This window comes from Lissotriton vulgaris, chromosome 12, assembly GCF_964263255.1.
Source record: "Lissotriton vulgaris chromosome 12, aLisVul1.2, whole genome shotgun sequence".
NCBI classification, from domain to species: domain Eukaryota; kingdom Metazoa; phylum Chordata; class Amphibia; order Caudata; family Salamandridae; genus Lissotriton; species Lissotriton vulgaris.
The window spans coordinates 107,268,824-107,280,849 of NC_141700.1; the positions used below are offsets into that span (position 1 = coordinate 107,268,824).

The 12,026-nt window shown below is 49.4% G+C and overlaps 1 protein-coding gene across 1 annotated transcript in view; it reads left to right on the top strand.

Moving 5' to 3' along the window:
- The window catches only part of FDPS (farnesyl diphosphate synthase), a 169,022-nt gene that overhangs the window by 92,615 nt on the left and 64,381 nt on the right, over positions 1 to 12,026 (top strand). The gene's annotated exons all lie outside the window — the stretch shown is intronic.

The window sequence follows — 12,026 nt, forward strand, 5'->3', positions numbered from 1 at the left end:
GGACCCCGTCCTGTCCTCCTGAACAACAGTCCAGAACAGGAACTCCCCTATGAGGTCTGTATAGACTCAGAACTTGGAGTTCAACAGAAACAGGAACTACGGTCCACCCTTCACCCCTTGCAGCAGGTATTCTCCTCCTCTCCTGGCCTCACGTCAGTAGTCGAGCATGCCATCATCACGGAACCCGGGAAAACGGTCCGTCAGCGGCCATATCGGCTCCCTGAGGCTCGAAGACCCATTATCAGGGACGAGGTAGCCCAGATGCTCCACATGGGGATCATCGAGCCTTCCAGTAGCGATTGGAACTCGCCGATTGTATTAGTCCCCAAACCAGACGGATCGGTCCGTTTTTGTATCGATTTCAGAGAAGTCAACAAGATCTCCTCCTTCGATACATACCCCTTACCCCGGGTTGATGAAATGATTGAGCGTATCGGTAGGGCCAAATTCATCAGCACGCTAGACCTTTGTAAAGGTTATTGGCAGATTCCCTTACGACCTGAAGACAAGAAAAAGACGGCCTTCTCCACCCCCGAAGGCCTATATCAATTCACGGTGATGCCCTTTGGGCTTCACGGGGCCCCAGCCACCTTTCAGCGGGCCATGAATTTGGTGTTACGGCCCCATGTTTCTTATGCCGGGGCTTATCTGGATGACATAATCATCTATAGTGATGATTGGGACCAGCACTTATGTCACCTGAGAAAAGTAATACACTCCCTGGGGTCCTATGGGTTCACGATCAACCCCTTGAAAACCACCTTGGCTGCACAGACCGTGAAGTATTTGGGTTACTTGTTGGGGGAAGGACTGATCCGCCCTCAAAACAACAAAATCGCCGCTATCCACTCCATCCCTTTTCCCCAGACCCAGAAAGAGCTACGAGCCTTCTTAGGCCTTTTAGGGTATTATAGACTCTTTATTCCCCGGTTTTCCCAGATAGCAGCTCCCCTCACAGACCTGTTAAAGAAAACCATAAAAACCGAAGAGGCCCTGAGACAACCACACCCCTCCTTGTTGGATGCCTTCCACCAATTGAAAGACATCCTACTATCCAGTCCCGTTCTCATCAGCCCCGACTACTCACAGCCATTTATACTCCAGACCGACGCTTCCGAGCAGGGGCTAGGAGCTGTCCTCTCTCAGAAAGATCCTAATGGAAACGAACGTCCCATCCTTTTCTTAAGTAGAAAACAGTTTCCCCGGGAGAGAAACTACGCTGTAGTGGAGAAGGAGGCCCTCGCAATCAAATGGGCGGTAGACAGCCTCCGCTACTATCTTGAAGGCAGAGAATTCATACTGTACACTGACCATGCCCCACTGGAATGGATGGCCCGTAACAAGGGACACAACGAAAGAGTCCTTCGTTGGTTCCTTTCCCTGCAGCCCTTCAGGTTCAAGACTCTCCACAGGAAGGGCGCGGATCAAGCCAATGCTGACTATCTTTCTCGATATCCTTGCCAACCTACCCGATCAAGAAAGACAGCTAGGGGAAGGGGATGTGATGGGAGCACGGCACCGTCAGCGCGGATATCACGTCTCCCCTCCCGATCGCCACCACAAACCCCTGTTGCCCGGACTACCAAAACAACCCGGACTCCACCCCTTTCTCTTTCCCTGCAGGAACCAGTACCAACGCGGGACACAGCGGAAGTGCATCCCCGCGACCCCGGAAGTCCCTCCCCCTTTCCGGAGGCGGACCACAGAAAAGCCGGAAGAACCAACAACACAGCGTTCAAGCAGGAAGACTCGTGGCAGGAGACGGCGAGCGACGAACCCCCGGAGAAGAGAGACGATCCGGAACCAGGAGACGAGGTCTGGACGGAGGACTGGTGGAGTCCAGAGGAGGACGCTGGAGAGCGGCCGCAACTCAAGGACGGAGTTGCGGCGGGCCAAGTGAGTACCAGTTCCGTGTGTGTGTAGATATTAGGCGTTACGAGAGTCTGTAAATAAGTAGGCTGTAAATACCTCCGTGTACAAAATAGTCCCCTCCTCACGATTCACCGTGCACTGTGAATAGACTGTATATACGTGTGAGAGTGGCACCATCACGACTGTAGATAAATACCCCCACACGTCCTGACACCAACGTCACCCTATTCCCTGTCCGCGCTATCTCTTCACCTCTCTTACCTTCCCCTCCCTTTCCTCACAGTCGTTCTAGCCCCAACACTCCGGTGAAGGCATAGGATCTTATCTTCGGATCCACCGACAGAGCTAACGGCCCTATTTTCTCTCTCCTTTCCCCCCCCCTCCGAGGAACCACCGTCCGGGAGCTGAGCCTTCTGATACCTCAAGGATCGGCCCCGACTACAGTCAAGACCAACAGCTGTCCCTGGAAGATCAACCCCGGAAGACTCCTCACCTCGGACCCGGAACCCGCAATCCTTTGGAACTCTCTATTCCCTTGTATCATACCATTGAAACATTGTACAGTAATAAACACCGGCTACGAGATAGCCCACTACATACGGCCTCCACGCTTGTTATTCCGGTCTGCTTCCCCCACCAGCCCACAGTGGGTCAGAAAAACTAGACCACAGGTGGTGACCAGAAGAAGCAAGATGCTAAACCTTCAGATAAGGGTGGGGAAAAGGGGAAAACCAGAAGTCTTCACCAGGACCCCAAAATCCAGCATCTGGGGGGGAGTCACAGTCTAACAAAGGTAAAGACAGAAAGAAACCTTGGTGTTTGCTGTGTAAGGAGAAAACCCATTGGACAAAAGATGTCAGTTGTCCAAGGGCCAAGGATCCTCCTACCACCACCATTTCCCCTAAGGCAACTTTTCCCCCTAGTTCAGTTGAAAGTGGTGGTACGGGGAACAAGGGTATAGTAGGGTTAACCCTAGGTTCTGAGATGGGTTCTGGCCTAGTCAGAACTCCAGCTCAGGCTGTTTTTGTCTGTGATGGATGCATAGATATTTCCTCCTTATTTGTGAGCCCCAGTAATCTGGGCAATACAGACAACTGCCTTTGATGATTGGTAAGGAGGCCATGGCATATAGGGACACAGGAGCAAATGTCACAATGGTGACAAAAGATCTTGTGGACCCTAACCAGATCATACTTGGTGAAATGTACCAAGTGCCCAATGCTAGCAATGTCAGGACAGACAATTCCTTGGCAGTTGTTAATTTCACCTGGGGAGGGGTAACTAGCCCTAAGAAGGTTGTGGTTAGCTCGGACCTCCCTGTGGAATGCTTGTTGGGCAATGATTTGGAAACGTCGTTCTGGGCTGAAGTGGAACTCGGGACACATGCAACAATGTTGGGCATATCTGCAGATGTGTTTGCTGTGACTAGGTCACAGGCCAAAATGTCTTCAACTGAACAGGCCCTGGATCCTGGAAAAATGGACCAGGTGCCTTCCTAGAGGAGGTTCAGTAGGCGTAGGCAGTGTCTTCGCCCCAGACTCAGAGTGAGGACCAGTCTCCTGAGGAAGATGATCCCAGTTCCTGTGAAGGAACTGTCTCAGAGGAACTTGAACCTGACCAGGCTGAGTTCTTGGGGACAGGGGGCCCTTATAGGGCAGATCTGAGTCAGGAGCAGCACAGCTGCCCCTCTCTTGAACCCCTCAGACAGCAAGCTGATGCTGAGGTTGCTGGGAGTGCCAGTGGGTCCCACAGGATCTACTGGAATGGACTCCTTTACTCTGAGGGTAGGGACCCCAGGCATGGTGCCACCCGGAGGTTGGTCATACCTCTGAAGTTTAGGGGTTTCCCACTGACACTGGCACATGATATCCCTTTAGCAGGACACCTAGGCCAAAGTAAGACTTGGGACAGGCTTGTCCCTCACTTTCACTGGCCTCACATGTCAGAGGACACACAGGAGTTTTTTCGCTCCTGTACCGCTTGTCCAGCCAGTGGTAAGGCAGTTGGTACCACAAAGGCCCCCCTGATACCACTACCCGTGGTGGGGGCTTCCCTTTGAGAGGGTTGGGATTGACATAATTGGTCCCATTGATCCTCCAACTGCATCTGGGCACAGATATATTCTAGTGGTGGTGGACCATGCCACTAGGTACCCAGAAGCAATACCCCTTAGAACTATCACAGCTCCTGTGGTGGCCAGGGCCCTGTGGAAGGAGTGTGGAGTAAATTACAAAGGTACCACCTACTATCACCCGCAATGGGTTAGTTGAAAGAATGGGATGTCCTGTTGCTATGCCTTCTCTTTGCCTACAGAGAGGTTCCTCAGAAGGGGGTTGGCTACAGCCCTTTTGAACTTCTGTTTGGATATCCAGTTAGGGGTCCCTTTTGTTTAGTGAAGGAGGGGTGGGAGTTACCTCTCAAGCCACCTAAACAAGAAATAGTGGACTATGTACTTAGTCTCTGTTCCAGGATGGCTGAGTATATGAAGAAGGTATGTAAAAACCTTGAGCCTAGCCAAGAATTACAGAAAGCTTGGCATGACCAAAAGGCTGTGTATCAGTCAGGACAGAAGGTATGGGTGTTGGAGCCTGTGGCCCCAGCAGCTCTCCAGGACAAGTGGAGTGGGCCCCCTACCATTCTTGAGCAAAGGGGAGAGGTCACTTACTTGGTGGACCTTGGAACTCCCAGGAGCCCCCACAGGGTGCTCCATGTGAATAGGCTCAAACCACATGTTGACCGGGCAGACATGGGCTTGCTTATGGCTACTGATGAGGGACAGGAGGAAGAGAGTGACCCACTCCCTGACCTCCTCTCACAGAACCCTGATGATGGCTCGGTTGATGGTGTAGCCTAGGCAGGCAACCTCACTGAACAGCAACAGACTGATTGCAGGAAGGTCCTCAATCAGAACAGACATATGTTTTCCCTGACTCTTAGTCAGACCACTTGGTGTACCCATGAAGTGGACACAGGTGAAAGTCTGCCTGTAAAAAATAAGCTTTGCAGGCAACCTGACCATTTCAGGGACTGCATCCGGACTGAGGTCCAAAAGATGCTGGAATTAGGAGTAATTGAACCCTCAGGTAACCCTTGGACTAGTCCAGTGGCCCTGGTACCCAAACCCCATACCAAGGGTGGTAATAGAAAAATGAGGTTCTGTGGGGACTACAGGGGTCTCCATGCAGTTACTAGGACTGATGCTCATCCCATTTCTTGGGCAGATGAGCTCATTGATAATTTGGCCTCAGTCAAGAACTTGAGTACATTTGACCTCACTGCTGGTTATTGGCAAATGAGACTAGTAGAGGATGCCAAACCAAAAACAGCATTCTCAACCCCTAGTGGGCATTATCAATTTATTGTGATGCCCTCTGGCTTGAAGAAGGCACTTGACACATTTCAAATGTTGGTGAATAAAGTGCTCATAGGCCTGGAAGCCTACAGTGCAACATATCTAGATGATATTGCTGTCTTTAGTTCCACCTGGGAGGATCACCTGGTCAACCTGAGAAATGTTCTGGAGGACCTGCAGAAAGCAGGCCTCACCATCAAGGCCACTAAGTGCCAGATAGGGCAGAGTAAGGTTGTGTACCTGTGCCACCTTGTGGGTGGAGGCCAAGTTCAACCATTGCAGAGCAAAATCAAGACTATCATGGACTGGTTTCTCCAACTACCCAGACTCAGGTCAGAGCATTCTTGGGCCTGACTGGGTTATACAGGAGCTGTATCAAGGGATATGGATCTATAGTGACCCCCTTGAAAGATCTGACCTCTAAAGGAATGCCTAAGAAAGTTCAGTGGACAGTTAGCTGTCAGAAGGCATTTGATGGCCTGAAGCAGTCCGTGTACACTGCTCCCATTCTGCAAAGTCTTGACTATTCTAAACAATTCATTGTTCAAACTGATGCATATGAGTTGGGGGTAGGGTTTTTTTTTATCACAACTGAATGAAGAGGGTCAGGATCAGCCAGTAGCTTTTGTAAGCAGAACGCTGACCCCCAGAGAGAAACGTTGGTCAGCTATTGAGAGGGAGGCCTTTGCTGTGGTTTAGGCTCTGAAGGAACTGAGGCCATACTTGTTTGGCACTCACTTCATTGTTCAGACCCTCATATGGCTTATACAGATGAAGGGTGAAAACCCCAAACTTTTGAGGTGGTCCATTTCCCTACAGGGGATGGGCTATACAGTGGAACATAGACCTGGGAGTAGCCATGCCAGTGCAGATGGACTCTCCAGATATTTCCACTTAGAAAATCAAGAGTCAACTGGTCAAGGTTAGTTTCATGCCCTTTCGTTTGGGGGGGAAGGGGGCTGTGTAGGAAAGTAGGATCTGCTTCTTATGGTTACCCCCACTTTTTGCTTGATGTTGCATTGTTTGTGACTAGTCTGACTGGGATCATGCTAATCAGGACCCCAGTCTATCTGCTTTCTCCTTTAAATTGTTACACTGCTACAAATGATTTCTAAAAACACCAACATTTCTGCTGATACGCCGTGAGTTCTTTCTAAACAGTTTTTTTGAGGAAAGATAACTGGAAGTTCATTGAAAGTGTTGCTCTTTTAATAATTACACATGTCGCGCAGGAAGTACTTGCAGCAGTATTCTACTTACGTTCATGCGTTATTATGGTTTCCTGACTCCATTTAGGGTTTACATGTCAGGATAGTCTGTTTAAGTGTTGCTTTGTGTTGGTATGTTTTTTTTATCTTGATGCTGTTCACCTTCATTTTAAATGAGAACACATTTAGATTCAGGCTTGTTCCCAGAGCCAGTGTATGTCAGCCCCATGATTAAAAACAGGAGCAGGGACTGCAGTAGATACATTACTGAGACACATTACTGTTTCCAATATTGTGCATTATTTTATTATCATGGGGTGAAATTAGTACATTTCATTCAATTAATCTATAAACAGTGCACAGTCCTTTATTAAGATGTTCACATCCTTTCCAGGTCATTTCAGGAGATAAACACTGAACGCTTTTTTCAGGAGGAAGTCAGCCTGCGAGCCTTACGTTCTATTGGAATTCCAACAGTGGCTCATATCTCTTGATCATCCAGTTCAGAGTTTTGTTTTACTTTCGGATGCATGTAGTCCTTAATCTATATTGAGAAACAGGATCACAAGTATGAGAATGCAACAAAAAAACTGCCTGGACGACCTACTCACACTAAATCCAGAATGTTGCAACCTCTGTACTCCTACAACTCTGAGGGATGGGGGTGATTAGATAAGCTCAAGGTGGTGTTTTGTGTCACAATCTTGTCTTCACTGGTGAAATATATCCTGTGCAGAAGGGTAGAAGGGCCTTGGGCTCTGGCGGACTACTCTGGAGAAAGAAAATGCAGGGTACTTGTGGTCACTGAGTTGTAACCACATAGAATTGTTGCATTCAGGTCATTGTGTAGCTAGTGTGTGAGTTCTCCTGGGAGGTGGAGAAATGCCTGTGGCATGTCTATGACCATGCTGAGAAATTCAGCACAGTGATCTGATTCCAGACGGTCGCTCCCCCCCACGCTCTCTGGCCATTGAGATCTGCTGCACGCTGGTATTGTAGAAATTTGAGCATCACGCTCACTTGCAATTACTTTATTTCATCGCGCATAGCTGTAAAGCAGCATTCGTAACTCGCGCTCGACTGCATTAGCATACTAAACATAGCGCGTGATTGTAAGGAGCTCTGAACATCGGGTTCGAGTCAATTAGCTTTTAAAGTGCATTCTGAACATCGCGCTCGACATTGAAGCACAGCGCCTGAGTGAAACTGACCTGGCATCATCGCGCACGATAGAAATTGTTATTTTAAACATAGCGCTTTGACTAATTAATAGCACCGTACCTCGCATTATTTTCTGCATTGTGGTTTAACTTCATGTGATTGTAGCTACTGCTGACATTGTTTAATCTGCATTCTTGTGCTGCCTCGACTGTGCATTCATTGTGGTATTAGCTTTGCACTAAACATAGTCTGTCCCAGTTTCACTTTCCAAACTCCATTTTGGAACCTGGCTTGTTGTTTACTCGATTGTCCCGCCTACCCTCCCAGCTAACGTCTCCCAGCTGACCCTCCCACGCTCCGCCCCCCTCGACTTTCCATTTAAGTCGAATGCCCCAACGCGCAGCGTCCACGCGCTACGGCCGCGCCAAAGGTGCGCCAAAGGTAAGCCCGTCTACGCCCGTCCGCGCCAAGGCCGCGCCCAGCGCCAGACCCCCTGGCCCCCGTCCCACCCACCCCACCCGCATCACATAAGCCGCCTCCACCCTCTTAGCCCTAAACCCCGGCCGACTCCCCAACTGCGCCCAAGCCGCCCCCGGACAAACCCATGGACCCTTCTCATGCAACTCCTGCAAGTTTGACGGCACCAAGACCAACTCCTCATCCACTAACACCAAACAGAGACCTGACACCAACCACCTTAATTGCATCCTGCTCAACACCCGCTCGGTCCACAGACACGCCATCGACCTCTGGAATCTACTAGACACCATCTCCCCGGACGTCGCCTTCCTAACAGAAACATGGATGAACGCCTCCTCAGCTCCAGACATCACCATTGCCATCCCGGAAGGTTACAAGATCATCCGAAAAGACTGCACCAAGCAAACAGGAGGAGGCATCGCTATCGTCCATAAGAACTCCATCCGCATCTCAACCATCTCAGACGTCAACCTCGCTAGCGCCGAGCACCTTCACTTCCAGATCCACACCGACCCCATGACCACACTCAGAGGCACCCTCCTCTACAGGCCACCAGGACCCAGTGCACAATTCAGTGAAGACTTCACTGACTTTATCACCCCACACGCCCTCCCCTCCGAGGATTACATTCTATTGGGAGACCTCAATTTTCACCTGGAAAAAAGCAACAACAGCAACACCACTACTACCCTGCTGGACAATCTCGCCAACCTCGGACTCAAACAACTTGTTAATACCCCCACTCACCACGCAGGTCACACTCTTGGCCCTATCTTCACCTCCAGCAAACATATCTCCTTCAGTCACACCACAGCTCTCCATTGGACGGACCACAGCTGCGTTCACTTTATCTACAAAAAGACACAACCCACAACCATCCTCAACCTACTCTGCTAAGAAACTGGAACAAAATCACCATCGACCAGATCTCCTCATCGCTTCTTCAAAACCCCCCTGCCCACTCTTCGAACCCCAACCAAGCAGCCATTAACTTCACTCAATGGCTAACCAACAGCGCCGACAGCCTAGCACCCCTGAAAAAACGTCAAATCAAACTAGGCAGCAAAAACGCCCCCTGGTTCAACGATGATCTTAAGAAATCCAAGAAACTCTGTCGCTCCCTTGAGAAGACATGGAAAAAAGAGCCAAACACCAGCACCAGGGACGCGTTCAAAAACGCCATCCGCATACACCACCAACTGATCCGAACCGCCAAGAAAGCCGCTTTCAAAGACCGACTTGATAACAACGCCCACAACAGCAAGGAATTATTCAACATCGTCAAAGAGTTTACCAACCCCACTGCCAACTCCAACGACATCACTCCCTCCCAAGCCCTTTGCGACTCCCTAGCTTCATTCTTCCATGACAAAATAGCAGACATCCACAACAGCTTTGACAACCATCCTGGAGACCAACCCACACTACCTTCTGCCGTACCCCCACCCACCTTGAACATCCTTAATGACTGGAACCCAATCTCCACTGAGGACACCATCCGCCTGATGAACTCCATCCACTCAGGATCCCCCACAGACCCATGCCCTCACCACATCTTCAACAAAGCTGACTCCGTCATCGCACCCCACCTCCGAGATGCCATCAACTGCTCCCTTAACTCCGCCACCTTCCCGGAAAGCTGGAAACACGCCGAACTCAGCACCCTTCTGAAAAAACCCACAGCTGACCCCACCGAACTCAAAAACTACCGCCCCATCTCTCTCCTTCCATTCCCGGCCAAAGTCATCGAGAAAGCTGTCAACAACCAGCTCGCCGCCTTCCTCGAAACCAACAAATCCCTAGACTCCTCACAGTCTGGCTTCCGAGCCAAACACAGCACTGAGACCGCACTCATCGCAGCAACAGACGACATTCGAACTCTACTGGACAATGGAGACACAGTCGCCCTCATCCTCCTCGACCTCTCCGCAGCCTTCGACACAGTCTGTCATAGCACCCTGTTACAACGCCTCAGAAACATAGGAATCCAAGGAAAAGCACTGGATTGGATCACCTTGTTCCTTGCCGGAAGAGCCCAGAGAGTCCGCCTCCCACCATTCAAGTCAGAGGCCACTGAAGTCCTCTGCGGCGTGCCACAAGGATCTTCACTCAGCCCCACCCTCTTCAATGTATACATGAGCCCCCTCGCGGCCATCGCACGCCAACACAACCTCAACATCATCTCCTACGCTGATGACACTCAACTGATCCTCTCACTCACCAAAGACCCTAACACCGCCAAAACAAACTTACATAAAGGAATGAGAGAAGTAGCCTAGTGGATGAAGCTCAGCCGTCTGAAACTGAATTCCGACAAAACAGAAGTCCTTATCCTAGGTACCTCCCCCTCCGCCTGGGACGACTCGTAGTGGCCAGAGTCCCTTGGAAAAGCACCCATCCCGACGGACCACGCACGGAACCTGGGCGTCATTCTGGACTCCTCACTCTCGATGACCAGACAGGTCAACGCCGTTTCATCATCTTGCTTCAATTCAACATCCTTCGCATGCTCAAAAAAACATTTCGCTGGATCCCCACCGAAACTAGAAAAACGGTCACCCACGCACTGGTTACAAGCCGCTTGGACTACGAAAACACCCTATACGCCGGTACCACCGCAAAACTTCAGAAAAAACTCAAACGCATCCAGAACGCATCAGCCAGACTCATACTAGACATTCCGCGTAAAGACCACATTTCTGGTCACCTGAAAAACCTCCACTGGCTCCCCGTCAATAAGAGGATAACATTCCGCCTCCTAACCCACGCACACAAAGCACTTCACAAACTTGGACCTGAATGCCTCAACACACGACTTTCCTTCTACACCCCCTCCCGCCAGCTACGTTCCTCCCACCAAGCCCTTGCTGCTGTACATCGCATCAACAAAACCACCATGGGAGGAAGATCCTTCTCCTACCTGGCAGCCAAAACCTGGAACTCACTTCCCACTCACCTTCGCCTCACTCAGAACCACCTAGCATTCAGAAAGCAACTTAAAACCTGGATATTCGACAAGTAATTCCCCACCCTTCTCCAAGCGCCTTGAGACCCTCTGGGTATGTAGCGCGCTATATAAATCATTTGAATTGAATTGAATTGAATTGCTGGGCAAGGTGTAGTAGGGGTGCCATGGACTCTAATGCAAACAATGGAAATACCTCCCCAGGTGATACGAAAAACTGCTTTAACCTCCCCTATAGGTCCTTTGATCATGTAAATATATAGAAATGTGAATGGTTTAATGATCTCCTTGGTCATCAGGAAGCTGACCACGGCAATATGGGATTACTTACTCATGATGTGGGTTTATGAGTGTTTGATATTTTAGTAAGTTGACAGAAGTTATATGAGAGGAATGAGTTTTAATGTGGATATGCAATTTGGGTATGATGCCACATGTGACGGGCCCGCCTATTGCCGCGGCGCCAGCTCACTAGGCTTACAAAGAAGTAAGTGCCTGAGACTGAGTGAAGGTATCATTTTCTAGTTGCACTTGCTATGCTATGAAGTTTGCTTTTCAAGCTAGTGTGTGATAATGAATGATCAGATCAATGAGAACATCTTCTGAGCAGCTGCAGTGCCTGCAAGTCCTCCTCCATTATTGAGAACTGCAGTCACGCATTCTGTCTCTGGTTAGTGTCCTTCCATTTCTAGTGCTTTGCAGCAGTTTTAAGATCTTCTTAAGAGTTTCTCGTTGCTCTAATGAGTGTAATTTCTGATAATTATATGTTTCCCTCGTCTTTATTGCTTGACTATTCTTGCAAGAAAGTGTCACTCATAATCGTTGAAATGTGACTCATAATTACACGGAAATTATGAAAATGGCACACATAGCAATCTGAAACTTTGGCAGCTATGCCTTTCTTCCAAATGCATTTCAATAAATCATGGAAAACTGAAATGACTATTTGTCTTTTAAATGGTCCCTAATTTCAGTTATGGAAATCTAA